The sequence below is a fragment of the Triturus cristatus genome, chromosome 7, assembly GCF_964204655.1.
Source record: "Triturus cristatus chromosome 7, aTriCri1.1, whole genome shotgun sequence".
In the NCBI taxonomy this organism is placed as follows: domain Eukaryota; kingdom Metazoa; phylum Chordata; class Amphibia; order Caudata; family Salamandridae; genus Triturus; species Triturus cristatus.
Genome location: NC_140590.1, coordinates 883,970,343 through 883,993,673, shown reverse-complemented (window position 1 = coordinate 883,993,673; position 23,331 = coordinate 883,970,343).

Below are 23,331 nucleotides of genomic sequence, written 5' to 3'. Positions count from 1 at the left end.
GTACGGCCTCCGGGAGCGTCGACAGCGGTGAGGGAAGGTGCGCCGGGCAGTGTTGTGCTGCTCTGGGGTCTGCCGCACCCAGACGCAGTTGACGCACCGGTGGTCCAACATCCTGGACCGTGAGCAGGACCTGCTGGACATGCTAGGAGTGGAGGTCCCGGGTCTTGGTGAGTAACTATTTAATTATTACTACTTTGTGTCTGTTCTTCTGCTCTGTGTTATATATTACGAATATCTTTTTTTTCTTCCAACCAGCTAGAATGTTGCTGCTTACATTCCAGGTTAATTACGTTTAAAAGTCTTCTGTGATTATGACACAGGTGCTCCTCTGCGCTACTACTAATCTTACTTGTTTGAAACTTTGCGTTTGCGCTCGCTTAGCGTGATTCTGTAAGAGTTTATTTTAGAGAAATTAAGTTACATAATGCTACAGTGACTCTAGTCCACTCCTTACTTTGTCCTGTCACTAAGAGATAGGGGCAGATTGATACTTAGGTTTAGGTACTTTGTATGAGTTTCTAATTTGTTAGTGGTATGCGTGATGCCCCCTCAGTTACATGACGTGCTGATAGTACGCCAGACTTTATTAGAACCTTTTCTAGTTTGTTCAATGACTGGTGGTAATTGGCTTAGCACTAGCAGAACATCAGCATCAATCAATCAACCCAAAATCTGGTGTATACAAAAAATGTAGTCATGTGTCCTCCATTTGACCATATGCATTGTTGAGAAATAAAAGAAGTGGAAATGCATACTTAATGCACAATTGGCATGCCTGGAATAGGTGGGCTAGGTCAGGTTGTACGTCGTACTTAGGCTTATTTGTAACTTAGTATTCTGGAATCAGAATGGAAGACTGGATTACTGTTGATAAATAGTAACTTAAGTAGTCGATCCGCGAATCCCCCGATACTACTTGTTGACCAGATGAGATCGGTCAATTTAGTTATTGCAATTGTTGTTTACATAAGTGTTTTTTGACCGTTATTTAAAAATATTGTATTTGTTTGACACCATCCATCAATGTTTGTCTCTTTCTTAAATCTTTCCTGTTCATCAGCACCCAGGGGCAGACAGACAGGGAGTGGGCAGTCGGCGGGACAACAGTCAGAACACCACCACCAGGAGGACACCAACGAGGGCTCCTCTGCTGGCCCCAGTAAGTCTTCTTGTTTTTAATAATATTTCTTATTCCATAACTTTTACTGCACCATATTTTTCACGAACTATTGTGTCAGTTTCCCAATGCTATTTTTTACCAACAATTATCCTTCGATCTGTACGGTTTCAAAAATCTTGTTATCCCTGCCTCTGCAATGATGACTCTCAGTACTACTACTACTATCAGTCTGTCTGTACTGTAGTAGCTAAGCTTTCCCAGTTGGCCAGTGCCACTCTTTATTTGAAACGTTGTAATAAAACTCAGATTCACCAGTAGCTCTAGCCATTGAGTCCAGTCCTTTGGGTCGTCCTCTTGTACTACTTCTAGTCTTATTGATCTTGAGTCTTTGTTAATCTTGAGGCTTTGACAATTCACAGCAGCAAATGCCCAACCAGATTTATTACTATTTTTATATGATAGCCTATAGGACATACTACTACTGTTGTAGGGATCTTGCACATACAGACCTTTGCACAAGAAAATAGGATGTTGGTGATGGTAGGTTGGACCTTCCTCACACACCTCAATCAGAAATTCAGGACCCACTACAATCCCCTGCTCGACTATAGTACTGTCTTGTCATAACTATTAAGTCTCCGAACCCTCCCCCCAAGATACCCAACAAGTAGACAACCCAGAACATAACATAACACACCAACTTCTCAGTCGTGGAAGCAATGTACATGCACACCCTTCCTTTAATTTGCTCACTCATGTAAGTTAGTCCACACCACATACCACCAAGTCTATGTAAGTTCAAAATGTTTATTTTGAATTGAGAAGCTCTGTACATTGTTCTATTATATAATGCAGCACCAACCAGAACATCAATAACATTAAAACAATAATCATTGTTACACTTACTTACAGTTGGGAATTAAATCATGATAACTGAACAGGCAGCACCACCATCCCCAAGGAATTTAATTTATATAAATTTATAAATGAAGATCTCTGAAGGGACCCCTCACCTTAGAAGAACCTAGTACTGGTAGTTGTTGCATCATTCATAAGCTCTGCAAAGCTCTGGTTCATTGAAGGGAATCCTCCGTCTGTAATGCGAAAAATGAAATGGTGCGCGTTAGTATATTGCAACTTGCAAGCATTTCTCAGCCGTGCCAAAAAGTGTAGCATTTATGGATAAGCAATATGGACTAACAGAACACCAGTACTTCATAAAAAAGTGGCTTGTTAACGTTTTTGTTGACCGCTTGTACGCAGCGCGTAGACAGTAGCAGTGTGAGGCAGGTCATGTGGGCTCAAAGGTGTCTTATACAAAAAGCTGCAAGGTAACGTCACATGTGCAAAAATAAAAGACACAAAGGTAAAATGGTTGCATGGCTCGGGCTAACTAAGCAAAGGCTAGAATGACCTTAGGGGGGACCATATATAACTATTCGTGTCTACTCTACTACTACCTGATTTGTACTAGTGATGTATGTTATGTTAGTATTAACTCATTTTTCAATCTTGCTAGTGATCAATAGGGAGAGGTGTATATGACGCCTAATAAATGTGTAATGTTTTCTAGGCGCACTACCGACCACCATTGCCGGGGCCAGCGAAGGCGACGCGGAGGGAGAGGATGCGGCAGTTGCTGCAGATACCGACGATGGAGCGGTAGGGGGAGTGGCAGCACCAGTGGCGGGCGGTGGTAAGTTAGATTCATAATCCTTAACTATTGTTGACAGTACACTCACTGCAAGGGTGTACTGTATGTATACAGTACTGTTGAGACTTAGGGCCCCATTAGGATGGCGGGCATATTGCCCACGCCGGGCCGGCGGTATTGACTGCCGACACCGCAGGGGCAAACCTCCCGCCATCCCTGTAGAAAAGAGTCAGACCTCCCACATGTCGACCAGGCGGAAAAGGGTTCAATATGGTGGTGGTGTCTCTCTGAACACACCACCAGCCTTATAATCTGCATTTTGGAATGCCTTTGCGTGGCGGCATTGCCGTCCGCCACGGAAAGGCATGCAGACATTGCAGAGTATGCTTGGGGGCCCCCATGGAGGGTACCTATGCTATGGTACCCCCCCTGCCTTTCAAAGCAAAACGTGACAGGCTCCGCGCGGGGCCTGTCATGTTGTGCTTGGAAAAGCAGCACAACATGTATTTTTAGCATTGCTTTCGGCACCGCCAACCAGAATGTAAAAAAACCAGGATGCGCCCGCCACTGTGCCGTGCGCATCCTCCTAATTGTCCCCACGGGACCCCCACCCTTTTTAGCGTGAGGATGGTGGGCGGACAAAGCCCGCCCGCCATCCGATGTCCTAAGTAAGTATGAGTTGTTGTGAACATTTGAAGAGTGAACTAGAAGACTAGAATCCCTTTAATTGGCATAGGAGTGGGAGTATTGAGTAACCAATGGCCTCATCTATCTGATTTCAACTCCGCTTTGAGAGTTTTATGGAGAAGAGCACCTGGTGCACTGTTCAACTAAAAAGTGGAAGACGGGTGGAAGGAAGAAGGACGGGCGAGATTTAAAATGTTATGTACTACTGTGCTTTATAGTGCTACTCTACCATGCCACTATGTGTATAAATAATTACCTGTTTTTCTAAGAGTATATTTTACAATTGGCTTGTTTTTTCTTTTTGATACACAGCTACTCCTAAAGTCAATTGTAAGGAGTTGGCCGCCAAGGCACGGCGCCGGAAGCTGGAGGCAATCCAGCATGAATACCGGCGGCTGGTGGTCTTAAGTAATAAACAAGGGTACCTCTGACACCATGAATTTAACATATTTGTATAATCCAGGTGGATTTTTTATTTATCCCTGGACAGTAATTGAATACAGAACAGAACTAATTTGAACTCTTTCATCAAGACTTTTGGTTCCTGTGCAGCGACAGCTAATGCTTAGAAATAAGTGTTTCAAACAATTTCACATACAATGGTGACAATCAATACAGAACAAGAATTGGCCTGGGCGTAGTTCGCGTAGTCGCGCTTCGCGAAGCTTCGCGAAGGTGTCATTGCACTACGCGACCTTCGCGAAGCTTCGCGAGCTTGCGTAGTTGCTTGTGGCAACCTGTTCGCGATGGCTTTTTCTTGTTCGCGAGCGCGGTAATCATGTTCGGGGAGCTGTTTGCATGCTCGGGCGATATATCTCGCGACCTTACCCATGCGGTCGCCAATGGGCGCGGCTATCTTGTTTTTCTATAGTCCCGCCCGCTCGCGATGCCTTATTTCCTGTTGCGGGTCGCGGATAGCGTGTTCGCGATGTGCATTGACGTGTTCGGGAGCGCATGTTACTTGTTCGCGATGAATAGTACATGTGCGCGAGAAATATTGCGCGAACTTACCCACGCGGTCGCGAATGGGCGCGGCCATCTTGTTTTTCACTCTATGCCATGTTTCTGGGCCTACTTTTGTATCCTCCCTTTATCTTAGCAATCCTTTGTCTTTAAAGCCTTTTTCCTGACTTTTTTTTAGTTATTATCTATCTCTCTGTTTGCCTCAGTTTATATTTTGCATTTTATTTCTACTTTTACTGTGTTTTTGTTACTTTTATAAAGTTCTTTCTATCTTCTTCCCCCTAACTTTTTTTCCCCTTCGGACTTTTCTTTTCCGCCTCCCACCTGTGGTAAATATTTAAATTACCTGTACTATTTTTTATGCGGTAAAGTCTAGTAAGAATAACTCAGTCAAAATAAGAGGCAGAATCCGTGGTATTAGAGGTTCTGAAAAGGGCTTTATTCCTTACAAAGGAATTATAGTTCGAACTAGGCAATCTTATTCCATCACCACGAAGGTTCAGGAAGGGATAGGCAATACATTATTGACAAGTAACAATATATATATGGAAAGCATTGCATTAAGACAGATGCAGGAGGCGTAACAGCTGATAATACAGATAAGAATACACATACGTAATGAAAATAGGCGTAAATACAGGCGTATACTAGAAACGTCATTTAAAATGATGTCACAAGTGGGTGGATCCATAAGAGAATCCTGCAGTGTCAGCAGAAATATTTGGCAGAGATGCGCGCGCAGCCGCATGACGTGTGATTGACGTGCAACTAGAGGGTGAAGGGGAATTGACATTTAGCTCTACATATGGAGACAGAAGTCTGGGGGGTCAGGTCAACCTAATCCCAAATCGTATCTAATATCTTTGTTTAAAGAACTGTTTTATCCAAAAGGAAAGGTCTCTCGGACGGAATCTATTCTATACTGACTGTTAGTACATGTACAAGCGTCTATGTGTCTACATGAGATGCGAGGGGGCAGGAATCTTCCATGGTAACAGGGGCTATGAATTACTTGTATAAAGACAGCGAGGCCGAGCCCTTTGCTCGGTAGCTGGAAGGATGTTTACCTAAACTATTAAACAGGAATGCATTGGATGAGGAGCGGAGCAGATAACTTGAAGGCTGAATACAGTTTTTGGCAGGCAACAGGCCGCGTCAGGCACCGTTAGCCACGCAGGGAGTAGGACAAAGTTCATGGACACGGATGCAGGTCCAGGCTGGAGCATTTCAGAGGCAGAAGCAGGAAAAGGCTTGATGACAGAATTCAGGGCCTACTCGCCTGAACTGTAAAACTAGAAAAGTGAACCATATAAAGTCGGTGGCCAATCATACTTAGGAATGGAATATTCGACCCATTCCTGGCGGATCTAAAAGAGGGCATGTTGACGTTGGACGCACATGTATTTGCGTCTTCATAGCTGGAACTGGAGGGAACATACATGTACTTGTAGCATGTACATGGAGCCGTTGGGGTCTAAGATAGGGGACATAACTGGTCATAAAATTCATATTTCCTCATTCCCTCCTTGTCCCCTACGGACCCTTATGAAATATCCATTTTCATCAATCCATCCATCTGTTCATATAGCATCATTTGTTCTTCTTTCTTCTTCCGGGATCTTGAATGAAAATTTGAAGGCGGGATACACGATGTGGCACACAGACCACAAATCGCTGGCCCACATTGTAGACACAAGCAACAACTGAATAGTATGAGAAAGCCAATACCTAGGAAGGCTAGGATCCTCCATCCCCAGGCTGACAACACGCTCCAGAACCAACCGGACCAAGTCCAGGTGCCTGGATTCTGGTGTATCTGGCTTACGATTTTATGAAGTCGAGTTATGGCTTTATATACTGACGGCGCGTTTTCTGGTATGAAAACACAGCAACTTGATCCGATGACCCTACAAGCTCCGCCCCTATCGGCCAGAATGACGTCAAGGACAAGACGATTTTGAAGAACAACAATCCGCATCGCAGACTGCTCCTCTGTTAAGTTGCCTAAGGCGGAAGTAGTTTCATTCACTACTGCTTCAAGGGTTCTAGTTAATCTACGTATCAGCTTACTATTAGTGACTGTACCTATGTAGGGAAAGAAACCTTTATTGAAATCTGTATATTGCTCCCATGCTGTTTCAGTGTAGTCGACAATCGGGAGATCTCTCTGTTGTCTATTGTGTACTAGATGGGTATTCCTATGATAATCAGGCGGGGCTAGGAAAACAGGTGGTAGAAGGAATGCAATGTAACAGGTACCATCCCAATCTAGGGGTAGGCGTATGTATGCGGTGTGACCACAGATGAAGTAGGAGTGACGAGAAGCTCTAAATGTAGACTTGCCTTTATCACTGAATTCTATTACAGTGATACATTTACTATGGCCCATATGTATTGAACCATTCTTTTTTACACATAATTCGCCTCTAACTGAAAATACTGACATAGCGGGCAAGATTGGTGTAGCTTCGGATTCAACATTCAGGATCATGAGATTAAGTGTAAAGTTACCTAATCCATATACTTCATTTTCTAGATCAGTTCCTGTTCTTTTGGGAAATCCCTCCTTGTTAGGGTAGCAGACCCTAAGTAAAACTAGGTTCAGGTTTCCCCAAACCCAGTTGTCTTGATAAACTACTGAATTTGAATCTAGGGAATTAATCAAACTAAACCATGCTCCACAGGAGCCATTGTGTGTGAATGGGTACGGAAAGAGGGGCAGAACTCCCTTGTATTTCTGATAGGGAGGGAGTCGGCCACATATCCAACAATTTGTAGCATTGCTGGTCTGATGAGAATGATGCAACATACTAATGAATGTGTTGTTGCGCAGCGCAAATCTATAGGACAACTCATGTGGGGGGTAATTCGCTAAAAGAATGTTCGGCAGTAGCATTGAAAGCACGCTTGGAGATAGGGTAATACATGTGTAATAATATACTGGAAATAATAATCAGAAGACTTAGAAAAAACATAATTAACAATGTCACTATGCAGTGACTACGAAGTGATTTACAGTGCGCCTGTTTCTTGAGCTGTTCCTGTCTATTTCTCTCTCTATTTCGGTCTAGAGGATACATGTCAGAGACAAATTCAACCGATTCACCTTGGAGAGGACTTAAACAATCAAATTGTCTGACTAGCTAGACCTTAGTTTCAGTTTATAGTTTTGTTTTTCAGTTTTGTCAACCAGGGGGAGTTTTGAGTCAGTCTGTGAGGGAATGCAGGGCTGAAAATTCAAGTCGGATGATAGTCCATGAAACTTTTTGATATGGCTCGAGTGCAACCACCCTTTACGTCCCTCAATCTTCACAGCTGTCCTTGTGGTCAATAAGACGAGTTTAGGCGACTGCCAGCGAGGCTCCAGCGGGTTCCTTCTGTCGAAGTTCCTTACAAGTACGATATCTCCCGGAACCACGTCATGGGGCTTCACCTCAGTGTTATCGGGAAAAGCTGCAGCTACCTGTGAACGACAAGATTGTAGTGCAGACATCAAGGAAGCCAGGTAATCTGTCAGCATATTACAATCAACATCAGTTATTTTACGAGGTATAGGCGTCCCCCACATATTTGGTGGTCTACCGAAGATCACCTCATACGGGGATAGCCCTGTTCGAGAGTGTGCTACCATTCTCATGTAAAAGAGCGCAACCGGTAAAGCTACTATCCAGTCGACACCTTTTTCTCTACATACTTTGGACAGTCTAATTTTCAGAGTTTGATTATGTCGCTCCACGAGACCTGCTGCCTCGGGATGTCGGACACAGTGGAATTTCCATTGGTAGCCTAATAGAAGTGAAACATGTTTCATTAGCTCGGATGAGAACGGTTGGCCATTATCTGAGTACACGACACGGGGCAAACCATACCGTGGGAAGAATTCTCGAACTAACTGTTTGGCAGTAGTCGGGGCAGTGTAATCTGAGACGGGATACGCCTCTGTCCACCGGGAAAGAGCGCATACAACTACGAGGACATATTTGAATCCTCGACATCGTTCCATCTGGATATAATCCATCTGGAGGACTTCAAAAGGGTGGTCGGGGGGTTGAAATCCACCCTGTTCTACAGGTACGCCTTTTCCTGGATTGAACTGACAACAAATCATGCAGGTACGTACTTTCTGTTTAGCTGCTGCTCGCAAGTGTTTATTGAACCAAATGTGTTGAATACTGTCTAGCATAGCTTTCTCTCCTAGGTGCGCTGGACTATGTATTGTGTTAATGATGACCTGAACCATTGAGTCGGGGAGAAACCATATAGATTTTCCCTTCGTCATCCATCCTTGATCTGTTTGGATCCCTCCTAATTCAGTCCATCTCTTTATTTCTTCTGGTGTAGCATGTGTCTGTATGTCAATTACATCAAGGGCGGGATCCTTAACTGTCATGCAGTGTGTTGGTGTCGGAACTATTGTCTTTGTCGTGTCAGTTGGACGAGTCTGATTCTGAGCAGTCTGTTTAGCTGTTCTGTCAGCTAGGTCATTACCCTGAGAAATAATGTCAGTCACTTTCGTATGGGCCTTGCACTTCATGATCGATATTGCAGTAGGCAGATGTATTGCATCTAACAGAGCTTGAATAAGGGGACCGTGCTGGATGTGGGCACCGTGAGAAGTTAAATAACCTCTCTCTCGCCAAAGCACGCCGAAGTCATGGACGACTCCGAATGCATAACGTGAATCTGTGTATATGTTGACTTTCTTATTTTTGGCTTGAATACAGGCTTGTGTCAGAGCGATGAGCTCTGCTGCTTGAGCTGACAAGGTATCGATACAATTTGTTTCAATAATTTCAGTGTCTGTTGTGACTGCATAAGCGGCCACTAACTCTCCTGTACTTGTTCTCATGCATGAACCATCTACATACAGTGTCAGGTCTGGATCTGATAATGGAATATCTGTCAAGTCTTGTCTGGGTTTCGTCGTAATAGTAATAACTTCAATACAATCATGTGCCAATGGGTCTGTTCCACTTAATGGCAAAAGTGTGGCAGGATTTAATGTACTACAATGTCGGATTTCTATGTGTGGCTGGAACAATGTCAATTCATAACCCGTCAGTCTTGCTATAGTCAAGTGTTGTGTTTGGGTCCGGTTCAAGAGAACCTCTACTGCGTGTGGTACTTGTACTGTCGATTGATGTCCTAACACTATGGCATCGCTTTGTCTGATTGCTAAAGCTGTTGCTGCGACTGATTTCAGGCACGCAGGAAGAGCCTGAGCTACGGGATCTAATGTACTAGAAAAATAAGCACATGGCTTGTGTGATCCTGCCTGTTCCTGCGTGAGTACTGACAAAGCAGTACCTTCACGTTCTGTAACAAAAAGCGTAAAATGTTTGCTGTAACATGGCGTTGCTAAAACAGGTGCTTGGCATAAAGCTTTCTTTAAGCTTTCAAAAGCTTGTGTATGTTCCTGAGTCCAAGGGAGGACAGTCGATGTCGCTGCCTCCTGTGTTGTCAACTGAATGAGTGGTTTCGCTAGAAATGCATATTGAGGGATCCACTGCCTACAGTACGAAGTGAGGCCTATGAATGCCCGTACCTCCTTTTGTGTCTTGGGTGGCGGCATGTTAACAATTAACTGGATACGGTCGGGTGTAAGCTGTCTTCCCCCTTGGACAGCAAGTGCCCAAGGTACACAACTTGCTGGACACAGAATTGTAGCTTTGAAGGGGACACTTTGTGCCCCTTGTCTGCTAAGAAATGTAAAACCGTCAGTGATGCTTTTTCACATTCAGGTTCGCTTCGGGCGGTGATCAGCAGATCATCGACGTATTGAAGCAGGGCAGTGTTAGCTGGCATGTGGATACTGTCAAGTACTCTTTTCAGTGCTTGGCTATAGATGCTGGGGCTTTCTGTGAATCCTTGAGGTGCGCGTGCGAATTTAAAACTTCGTCCATTTAAACTGAATCCGAACAAATATTGGCTTTCCGGATCTATTGGGACGCTAAAGAAAGCGTTCTTGAGATCAATTACAGTAAAGAACGTTGCTTCTGAATCTATGGCTGTTAGCAATGAAGAGATATCTGGGACCACGGGGTATTGTGGTACAATGCATTTATTTAATTCTCGCAGATCAATAACTAATCGATATACTGGTGGTGCCTTTGGATCAGTTCGTTTAAGAATCGGAATTATCGGGGAATTACATACATTGGAGTCGGTTTCCACAACCACTCCTTGTGCAATGAGCTCGTCAATGATTTGCAGTAAAGCCACAACAGCATCTGGGGGTAACTTGTATTGTCGTATTCGTGGTAGTACCACTCCTGATTTGATTGTGACTCGATATGGTGTAATGTGCATACAACCTACATCAGTGGGGCCTTGCGCCCATAAATGTGCAGGTAGATTCTGTAACCGGTGATCCATGTCTCTAGACACGTAGTGACCTTTAAAGTCACGCAAAAATAGTCGTACTCCTTCCGGAGAACAACATATTACAGCTCCTAGAGCCTTCAATGTTTTTATACCTAACAAGTTTTCTGGACATGATTTCGTAAGTAATAGATCTGTAGTCCGTGTTAACGGACCGACTGTGAATGCAAGGGGTTGTGATACTTCGTTAATAGTGGGCTTTCCTGAAAAACCAAGGGAAATATTTTGTGAGCCTGAGAGGGGTACCCCTGGGACTTCGCTGTGACGGATAGTGGTTCTGCTTGCCCCTGTATCGAGTAGAAACTTTCTGTCTTTCCCTAATACCTGACTCTGTACATAAGGACCCTCTTGATCTACTGGAACCTCAATAAGGGGTAGGCCAACTTCCCTCTCTAGGCTATTTCATGTGTAGCGCTGATACTCTGGATAGTCATTTTGTGCATACTGGTACATCTGTTGTGTCGTGTTTTGTGTTGCAGCAATAGGCTGTGGCTGTTGTTGTGGTTGCGGTGCGGTCTGTTGTACAGCTGGCATAGGCTGTATATTCTGAGGTACTTGTTGTTGGATCTGATCCTGTCTAGGCGGACGTGGTCTCTCTTTCGTTATACCCGTAGAGATATTATGTTTCAGAACTGCGCAATCGTGTATATAATGACCTGGCTGTTTACAATAGTTGCATGTCCCTCTAACAGGACCTACTGAATCATTTGACTGTGTCGTTCCCTTTTTATGACCGTCAACTGGAACTGACAGAGCAACAAGCATTTTCATTTTCGTGTCTTTCATACGTCTTTGTTCATGTTCTTGTTCTTCTCTAATTCTATTGTGATGATATTGTAACATTTGTAACATCTGTGACGGTGTGTTACCTTGCCAAGTACTCTCGAATTTTAATACTCTACTCTTAACTTGGGGCAGGGAATTCTCAACTAATTTTGTCACAAACAGATGTGGGTATGACTCACTACTTGCTTTTATGCCACTATTAATACCAAAACATTTTTCAAATCGGGAATAGAAATCACTAGTGTCTTCATCTTGTTTTTGTTTACAGGCTGAGATTGCACCCCAGTCTTCCTTTTTCGTAGTTAATAAACGTGGTAGTACCTGCACTAATAATCCTGGTAATGCTGTAGTCCTTTCCCCAAGCCCTGAACCTGCAGCTCGGGCCTTTTCTTCGTTTTCTAATGCTGTCCAATCTATCTTTTGGTCTCCCACCTCCCATTCCTTTTCTTTGAGTTTCTCGTAAATACCGGCAGGCAATAAAACTTTCAATATTTTCATAATGTCGGGATAAGTATACTCTCCCATGAGTAACATGTCTTTTATCTCACGGTGGAAACCTGCTGGGTCTTTGTCATGGCTAGGTACTACTTTCTTCATTTCTAATAATTCGATTTTAGTTATGGGCGCGTACACAAACACGCGTTTAAAATTATTGTCTTCGCCTCTTATTGGGTGTACTTCGCGTAAGGGATTCTGTCTGTCTATGTGGTACGTTTTTCTTTCCAACTTGGGAGGAACTGAAACATGTTCTGGGCATACGAAGACAATGTACTGGTGTCGATATTCTAGAATTTCTTTAATTAAATCAGTACCTGAACCTCTCCATTTGTTCGTGAGTAATTCTATCAATATATCAGGTAGGGGGCCAGGATCGGAGTGTTGGCTTCTATACAATATAACGAGGTGTTGTATCATGTATATACCAGCTAAACGCTGTTCGTCTGGGGTAAGGTTCAAAAACGTGTGTGCTAGCGCATCATCACTGTATTTTTCGGGACGGTCAGCCCATTGTACTGCTGACCTGGCTAATTCTTGTTCATCCATAGAATCGAGCATATGATACCCCCTTCGGTCTCGGAGTAGTTTATCAGCAGCCTGGAATAAGTGTTCAGGGGACTTCGTGTTTAACATAGGGGTTTGGAAATGTCTGTTACATTCTGGACGTATTGGACGTATCGGGTCATTAAAGTATCTGGTATTGTTACAAGGTCTTCCCCTACCTACATAGGCTATCGTTTCTAATTATCCTGTGGGCATTTCTGATTCTTCCTCCTCCTCTCCCTCTGATTCAGTTTTGTCTGCCTCCAATCTGGCTTTATGTATTCGTTCTACTTCTTTGCGGATCTTTCGGCACATAGCTACTATACATGTCTGTTTATCATGTTTTCCCTCTGATATATTCTGACCCCATCGGGTAAGTACTTGCATTTCATCCTGATCTACCTCAGACCTATCTCTGTTTCTGATCAAGCAGTTTATGAAGAAACGTAACAGTTGTCTCTGTATATCCGCTTTCTGGTATTCCATGGCTTCGTCAATACTTTCAGGGCCTTGCCCGGTTTGGACAAAGCGATATATATTGTCTAGATGATTAATCATTCCTGGTAGTGTCGTTAAATACATTGACGCTCGTCGTATACGTAGTGATGACAGCAGCATTCTGTCATTTTTACCGGGCACTGGATCATATCTACAATCTACAAGATGTTCTTTAAACATGTCGGACGTTGCTATTTGGGGTGTACGTTGGTTTGCTAAATCTCTAAGAGACGATTTGCTTCGTGATGGTGGCGTGGCAAACATTGCTGTCGCACCTCCTGCCGCACCTTCTGAGGTGCTAGGCACGAAAGGATTTGTGGGATGTAAGGTAGAAACTGTGGATGCAGGAAAAGCGGTGGAAACAGATGGACCTACTGGATTGTGCGGAGGAGTTTGTTGTTGCGGAGCTGGGGGCTGATGATCTCGGTGTTGAGCACCATCGACAGGTGGCGGGTGTGGTGGAACATTAGCATATTCGGGAGCTACATCGTCTAAATAGGAAGAAAGGAAAATATCTTTTGCGGTCTTGGGATGTGCTTTAATCGGGAGTAATGGGGGTGGCAAATCTTTCGGTATTTCCGGGGTGGCCTTAGGTAAACCTTCGGCTAAAAGAGGATACATACCATTCATAAGAGTGTTTCGTTGTCTGTCTACTTGTTCTGTTTTTACTCGGATACCTTCCTCAACTAATACGTTTTCTCAGGTTATATTTGAGTTCTCCTTACTTTTCTCTTCCAGTCTGAGCGCTTTCTCTGTGCGCCTATGCGATTCTTTACGCCATAACTCAATGGCATCTTTCTGTGACTGTCTGGCTTTCTTTTTCCATAATTCTTCTTCTACTCTCATGATGCAATCTGCATACCATGTCCCAGCTGTGGGCCACCTCTGACTTTCTGCTAGATCCTTGGTGTAGTCCACCCATAAGTCAAGATATAATACGGCATCTAGGCCATGTTTATGATACATAAAATACCCTGGAGTGTCCCTAGGTGGAATGGGAACAGCTTCTTCGAGTACTCCTTTTCTAGTTTTGATCTGTCTTAATTTTGAAAAGAACGGCATCTTTAAACCTTCCTACTTGATTCTTACTAGGCCTGGGCGAAGCACTACGCTACGCTCGCGTAGTTTGCGAAGTTCGCGCTACTTCGCGCTACGCGAACTGCACGTAGCACAGTGCGAACACGCGTAGCGTAGTGTTGCGTAGTGCTGTTGCTTGCTCGCGGTCCTCAACGTCAAGATGGCGACCGCGAGCAAGCAAAATGACATCCTGGCGAGACTTTTTCCTTGTTCGCGATCGCGAGCATGGAAAATAAACCTCCCGGCGAGATTCCCAACGCGAGAAGGTCAGGTTTCTCATTGCGAGGGGTCGCGTATGCTCGCGACCGCTCGCGATGAGAAACTACCAGTTCGCGTTGAGAAAGCTGCAGCTCGAGTAAAAATCTACTCGAGCAGCAGAAAACTACAGCTCGCACTGTGCAAGATGCCATTTTCAATGATTGCACAGTGCCGGTTGCTTGTCCGCACTGTGCAATCATTGAAAACAACATCTTGCACAGTGCGAACATGTTACTTCGCAGTTCGCGAAGTGCTACGCGTAGCTCGCGTAGCTCGCGTAGTGCGAACTTCACTTTGCGTAGCTTCGCGAAGTGCTACTTCGCGAACTACGCCCACCCTTAATTCTTACTTGAACCGAACTTGAACACATTTAATACAATAAACACAATAATGAACACTCATTCATACCACAATTTTTGACCACAGTAAAACATTTAACATTTAACATTTAACTTTTAACGAACAATGATAATTAGAAGAAAACTAGTTACTGACATAATACTAATACTAGATGATATTGAATATATACATGAACATACTGGATATACTGCTAAACAGTACAGATACACTGCTAAAACAGTGCAGACCGGATCTGTGTACCCAAACCCGTCAGGACCGGCACAAATTAATGTGCACGTCTAACTGCCTCCCCAGCAACGGTACTCACCGGGTAGCACGGAACGGAAGGCCTCGGAACTGAACTGAACTAGACCGGACTGGACTCGACTCGACTCGGAACTTCGGAACCTGGTGGGCCTCTGTATACCTCGGATCTTGCTCTCTCAGCTAGGCTCTGGTCGGGATTCTTCGCACTTCTCACCGCCTCGTCTGGGTGTTGATCGCAGCCTCAGTCACCCCCGCTTGGTCGGAGGGAGATACAGGAAATCCTGCGGGTACGCGTTGTTGTCCGTCCGGCCGTGGCAGGAGACCGGGCCTGCAACGCACCTCCGGCGCGTGAGATGAGAAAGTGTCCCTGTTCGGGCGCCAATTTATGTGGTAAATATTTAAATTACCTGTACTATTTTTTATGCGGTAAAGTCTAGTAAGAATAACTCAGTCAAAATAAGAGGCAGAATCCGTGGTATTAGAGGTTCTGAAAAGGGCTTTATTCCTTACAAAGGAATTATAGTTCGAACTAGGCAATCTTATTCCATCACCACGAAGGTTCAGGAAGGGATAGGCAATACATTATTGACAAGTAACAATATATATATGGAAAGCATTGCATTAAGACAGATGCAGGAGGCGTAACAGCTGATAATACAGATAAGAATACACATACGTAATGAAAATAGGCGTAAATACAGGCGTATACTAGAAACGTCATTTAAAATGATGTCACAAGTGGGTGGATCCATAAGAGAATCCTGCAGTGTCAGCAGAAATATTTGGCAGAGATGCGCGCGCAGCCGCATGACGTGTGATTGACGTGCAACTAGAGGGTGAAGGGGAATTGACATTTAGCTCTACATATGGAGACAGAAGTCTGGGGGGTCAGGTCAACCTAATCCCAAATCGTATCTAATATCTTTGTTTAAAGAACTGTTTTATCCAAAAGGAAAGGTCTCTCGGACGGAATCTATTCTATACTGACTGTTAGTGCATGTACAAGCGTCTATGTGTCTACATGAGATGCGAGGGGGCAGGAATCTTCCATGGTAACAGGGGCTATGAATTACTTGTATAAAGACAGCGAGGCCGAGCCCTTTGCTCGGTAGCTGGAAGGATGTTTACCTAAACTATTAAACAGGAATGCATTGGATGAGGAGCGGAGCAGATAACTTGAAGGCTGAATACAGTTTTTGGCAGGCAACAGGCCGCGTCAGGCACCGTTAGCCGCGCAGGGAGTAGGACAAAGTTCATGGACACGGATGCAGGTCCAGGCTGGAGCATTTCAGAGGCAGAAGCAGGAAAAGGCTTGATGACAGAATTCAGGGCCTACTCGCCTGAACTGTAAAACTAGAAAAGTGAACCATATAAAGTCGGTGGCCAATCATACTTAGGAATGGAATATTCGACCCATTCCTGGCGGATCTGGTGGTTAGCCAAAATATCGAGTTTTAAATTTCGACCTACAATAATATCGTGTTTTTAATATCGTAGGTACAGAATATCGAAGTCAAGAATATCGATGGACAGAATATCGATCCCAAGGTAAGTAATATCGAAGTAAATAATATCGAAGTAATTAATATCGATGTAAGTAATATCGTAAGTAAAAATTTCGATGTCAATAATATCGATATTTATTTAGTGTAATGTCATTTAATATGTATTTTATTTGTATGTTAAAGATTATTGTAATGTATTTTAATACATTTAAAAATAAATGTTTAGAGATTTATAATTATTTTACATTTAATTTAGCGTTTTAGTATCAGAGCGGGTTGTGGGTTTATAGGGGAATAGGGTGGGAAGTAATTTAATTATAATTAATGAATTAATATGTATTGTTTAATTGGTATTTATGATTAATTAATTGGTAATTAATTAATAATTGGTAATTAATTGATTAATTAATTGTTAATTAATTATTAATTGCACAATTATTTTATTAATTGGTTAATTATATACATTATAATTAGTTTATTATTAATATTTATTTATTGTTAATTAATTAATTGTTAATTAGTAATTAATTGGTGATTTAATTTTATTAAGTGATTAATTGATAATTAAATTAATTATGTGAATTTTAATGTGTAGTGGGTTGTGGGTTTATAGGGGAATAGGGTGGGAAGTAATGTAATTATAATTAATGAATTAATATGTATTGTTTCATTGGTATTTATGATTAATTAATTTGTAATCAATTAATAATTGGTAATTAATGTGATTAATAGATTAATTAATTTTTAATTAATTATTAATTGTAAAATTACTTTATTATTTTGTTAATTATATAAATTATAATTAGTTTATTAATAATATTTCTTTATTGTTATAGTTAATTAATTAATTGTTAATTAGTAATTAATTGGTGATTTAATTTTATTAAGTGATTAATTCATAATTAAATTAATTATGTGAATTTTTATGTGTAGTGTGTTGTGTGTTAAAGGGGGAATAGTGTGGGATGTAATTAAAATTTATTTATTTAAATATTTATTTTACATAATTGGTATTTAATAATATTTTTTTTTTTAAAACATTGTTAACATGCAATTTTTTTATAAGAAATTATTAAATTGGTTATAATGTTAATAGAATCACTATGCTATCTAGTGCTTTCCCAACTGTTTTACTATCTGGAGTGGGAATAGTAATTTTTACCCCTACGCTATCCAGCGCTTTCCCTACTGTTGCACTCTCTGGAGTTGGAATAGTAATTTTTACCCCTACGCTATCCAGCGCTTTCCCTACTGTTGCACTCTTTGGAGTTGGAATAGTAATTTTTACCCCTACGCTATCCAACCATTTCTCTACTGTTGCACTGTCTGGAGTGGGAATAGTAATTTTTACCCTTACGCTATCCAACACTTTCCCTACTATTGCACTCTCTGGAGTGGGAATAGTAATTTTTACCCCTACGCTATCCAACGTTTTCCCTACTGTTGCACTCTCTGGAGTTGGAATAGTAATTTTTACCCTTACGCTATCCAACACTTTCCCTACTATTGCATTCTCTGGAGTGGGAATAGTAAATTTGACCCTTACGCTATCCAACACTTTCCCTACTATTGCACTCTCTGGAGTTGGAATAGTAATTTTTACCCCTACGCTATCCAATGTTTTCCCTACTGTTGCACTCTTTGGAGTTGGAATAGTTATTTTTACCCCTACGCTATCCAACGTTTTCTATACTGTTGCACTCTCTGGAGTGGGAATAGTAAATGTTATCCTTACGCTATCCAACACTTTCCCTACTATTGCACTCTCTGGAGTGGGAATAGTAAATTTTACGCTTACGCTATCCAACACTTTCCCTACTATTGCACTCTCTGGAGTTGGAATAGTAATTTTTACCCCTATGCTATCCAACGTTTTCCCTACTGTTGCACTCTTTGGAGTTGGAATAGTTATTTGTACCCCTACGCTATCCAACGTTTTCCCTACTGTTGCACTGTCTGGAGTGGGAATAGTAATTTTTACCCTTACGCTATCCAACACTTTCCCTACTATTGCACTCTCTGGAGTGGGAATAGTAATTTTTACCATTACGCTATCCAACATTTTCCCTACTATTGCACTCTCTGGAGTTGGAATAGTAATTTTTACCCCTACGCTATCCAACACTTTCCCTACTGTTGCACTCTTTGGAGTTGGAATAGTAATTTTTACTCCTACGCTATCCAATGTTTTCCCTACTGTTGCACTCTCGGGAGTTGGAATAGATATTTTTACCCCTACGCTATCCAACATTTTTCTTACTGTTGTTTTTGTTGAAGTTGGACTAGTAGTTTTATTGTGTCTGATATTAAATATGTTTTGTAATATTTTAGCTATTGTAATATATAATTAATAATAAAAATTATTCAAATTAAAATTATTGATTATTATTTGCTATATGTAATTATTTAATATTTATTAATGTTATTGTTTTATGTGTATAGATGTATTGGTAATTTAAATAAATATTTAATAATTTATATGTTATAGAAATTATTATTAAAAGTAATTATTAAGTAAGTGTATATATTATATATTATATATATGTTTAATTAAAGTTTCATTTAATTATATATATTTATTATAAATTTTACATATTATACAATATATTTAATTATGTTTCTTTGATTTATAAGTATTATTTGGTTTATTTTACATATATTTTTAAACTAAAAAAAAACCGATATTTTTGAATTACGATATTTTTGACATCGATATTAAATTATCGATATTTTTGTACTTACCATGTTGTAGATAGGATGTCGATATTCTTGACCACGATATTTTTGTTGCGATATTTTTGTAGGTCGAATTTTTGTCTTTCGAAATTATGTCATACAATCGGCGGATCTAAAAGAGGGCATGTTGACGTTGGACGCACATGTATTTGCGTCTTCATAGCTGGAACTGGAGGGAACATACATGTACTTGTAGCATGTACATGGAGCCGTTGGGGTCTAAGATAGGGGACATAACTGGTCATAAAATTCATATTTCCTCACACCCACCCCAGAACCATGGCCAAGGGCACACCAAGTCCCAAGGGCAAAGGACCTGCAGGCACAGAGAAGCGCCGCCTGCCTTGCGGCAGAATGCGTCCTGCAGGGGTGCAGGCCCGGCAACTGTTTGGGGAGGAGGAGGTGGCGGCTCTTGTTTTCTTCATCCAGCGCCACCTCCCCTTGACCTTGGCAGCAGGCAGCAGGCCCGGCTCTGGGTATGCTACCCAGGAGCGGCACCGTCGGTGGGCGAAGGTGCGCCGGGCCGTGTTCCGGTGCACTGGGATCCGCCGCACCCACAACCAGCTAGCCCACCGGTGGTCCGACATCCTGGACCGGGAACAGGACCTGTTGGACCTGCTAGGTGTCGAGGTCATCGGGCTTGGTGAGTAACTGATTGTGTATATTAAATTAGATGAACAACAAGATTACTGCTGCGTGCCAAGCGTTGCTGGTAAATTACGTTCCAAAAAGCAAAATGTTCTTTGAGTTAAGGACCCAGGTGCACGGTGGTACTCTTACTTGTTTGCAACTTAGTTTGCGCTAGCTTGTGCTGATGCTTATTATGTAAGAGTTTACTTTACAGAACTGAAGTTAGGTAATGCGATTTGCAAGAGATACTCTACTCCTTCCATTGTCCTACTGTGAAATAGTGGTGGATGGATATTGGATACTAGGTTTAGTTTGTTAGTAGTAGTTACTAATTGTTTTATGCGGTCTGCGTGACGCATCCTCTGTCACTGAGTGCTGCTTACCCCAGTCCTCCGTCGAACATTTTGTACTTTGTTTAGTGAGTGGTAGGCTTAGCATGGTCAGTCAGTAGCAGAACTAGATCAGAATTATGCAACCAACCCACAATTTGTTGTATGTATGCACTAATGTATGCAACTATGCATGTGTCCTCCATCTCATCTATGCATTGGATGGCTGAAAAAAATTGAAGTGCAGACTTAGTGAACAATTGGCCCGTCTGGAATAGGTGGTGTAGGTGTGGAAATATGGATTTTTCTGGTCAGTTATGTCCCCTATCTTGGACCCCAACGGTTCTATGTGCATGTTACAAGTACATGTATGTTCCCTCCAGTTCCAGTTATGAAGACGCAAATACATGTGCGTCCACCGTCGACATGTCCTTTGTCAGATCCGCCATGAATAGGCCGGATATTCCATTCCTAAGTATGAAAGGCCACCGGCTTTATATGGTTCACTTATGCCATTTTACAGTCCAGGCAAGTAGGCCCTGATTCTGTCATCAAACTCTTCTTGCCTTCTGCCTCTGAAAGTTCCAGTCTGAGCCTGCATCTGTGACCATGAACTTTGTCTCATTCTCTGCGCGGCTCACGAAGCCTGACATCAGCCTATTCTCTGCCAAGAACTGTATTTCACCTTCGAATTATCTGCTTCCCCCTCAGCCGATGCATTCCTGCTTAGTAGTTTAGGTAAACATTCTTCCAGTTACCAAGCAAAAAGGCCCAACTTCTCTGTCTTCATGCAAGTGATTCATAGCCCTGTTACCATGGAATATTCCTACCCCCTCGTGTTTAGTGTAGACACCTAGACGCTTGTACACGCACACACAGTCAGTATAGAATAGATTCTGTCCGAGAGTCCCTCTTTTATGGATAACATAGTTCTTTAAACATAGGATGCTAGATATGATTTGGGATTAGGTTGACTTGACCCCCAGACTTCTTGTCTCCACATGTAGAGCTAAATGTCAAGTCCCCTTCACCCCCTAGTTACACGTCAATTACACGTCATACTGCTGCGCGCGCATTTAGGCCAAGTATTATCTTATAGATCCACCTATGTATGACATCATAACCAATCATGTTCCTTTTTACCCATTATTACACCCATTTTCGGTTACGCAGACCAAACGTCAATTTCCTTATCAATTGTTACGCCTACTGTATTCACTTCATTATAATGTATGTACTATAAAAGTTACTTCTTGTCAATAAAGGGTGTGCTTCACTTCCTGAACCTTCGTGGTGACGGAACATTGGGAGCAACCGATTATAATCGATTATTGGAATAAAGCCCATTCCGAACCTCTAATACCACGGATTCTGCCTCTCATTTTATCGAGCTATTTTACTATGTTCCTGTATCAAATTCAGTCCCGGTAAAGGAATTTTTATTTACCACATGATGGCGCCCGAACAGGGACACTTTCTCATCTCACGCGCCGGCGGTGCGTTGCAGGCCCGGTCTCCTGCCACAGCTGGACGGACAATAACGCGTACCAGCAGGATTTCCTGTATCTCCCTCCGGTCAAGCGGGGGCGACTGAGACTGCGATCAACACCCAGACGAGGCGGTGAGAAGTGCGAAGTATCCCGACCAGAGCCTAGCTGAGAGAGCAAGATCCGAGGTATACAGAGACCCACCAGTCCGAAGTCAAGTCCAGTGTCCGACGAGTCGAGTCGAGTCGAGTCCAGTCCGGTTCAAGTTCAAGTTACTGAGGCCTTCCGTTTCCGAAGCTACCCGGTGAGTACCATTGCTGGGGAGGCATTTCTGACGTGCACATAGGTTGTGCCGGTCAAGACGGGTTTGGGTACACAAATCCGGTCTGCACTGTTTTAGCAGTGTATCTGTACTGTTTAGCAGTATATCAAGTATTCCGAAGTATTCCGAAGTGTCTAGTTATTGTCTAGTTATTGTCGAGAATTAAGCTTGGTGATTAGTTATGCAGACGATCATCATTGTTGTTTCAGTTAAGGGTTTAATGTTTAAATGTTTAAAGTGTTTAAGTATGTTCTGAATATCGTGGTATGAATGACTGTTCATTATCGTGTTTATTGTATTAAGTCTGTTCAAATTCAAGTATCAGGTCAAAATCAAGTATAAGGTCAGTTCTCAAGATGCCGCTCTTTTCGAAATTAAGACAGATCACTACCAGAAAAGGGGTTCTCGAAGAAGCCGTCCCTATTCCTCCTAGGGACACTCCAGGGCACTTTATGTATCACAAACATGGCTTAGACGCTATATTATTTCTTGATTTATGGGTAGACTATACCAAGGGATTACCAGAAAGTCAGAGGTGGCCCACAGCGGGGACCTGGGATGCAGAGTGCATCATGAAAGTCGAGGAAGAGTTATGGAAAAGGAAAGTCAGACAGTCACAGAAAGACGCCGTTGAATTATGGCGTAAAGAATCACATAGACGAACAGAAAAGGCACGTAGACAGGAAGAGAAGAGTAAAGAAAATTCCAATAAAGTTCGGGAGAATCTATTAATTGAGGAAGGTATCCGAGTGAAATCAGAACAAGTAGACAGACAAAGAAATGCCCTTATGAATGGTATGTATCCCCTTCTGGCCGAAGGATTACCTAAAGCTACTCCAGAAACACCAAAAGACTTGCCAACCCCATTGTTCCCAATCAAGGTACATCCTAAGGGGCATCCTAGAACCGCAGAAGATGTTTTTCTTTCCTCATATTTAGATGACGCAGCTCCCGAGTATGCTAATTCCGCCCCACATAGACCGCATACCAGGGAGGTTCAACGCCAAGATCCAGTGCCCGTATCCCTACAGCAACAAATCGAGTCACAAGTTCCGGCAAGCACATCTGTTTCTGCATCTGTTCCTACAGGTACTTCTATAGCTGAGTCCACACCTATAGTTGCTGTGTCACGTTCGACGAATCCTTTCACACCCGACGCCCCAGACGGGGCCACGGGAGGTGCTACCAATATTTTTTCTACGCCACCTAGAATAAATAAACTTATTTTTCAAGAGTCAGCGCATTCACGTA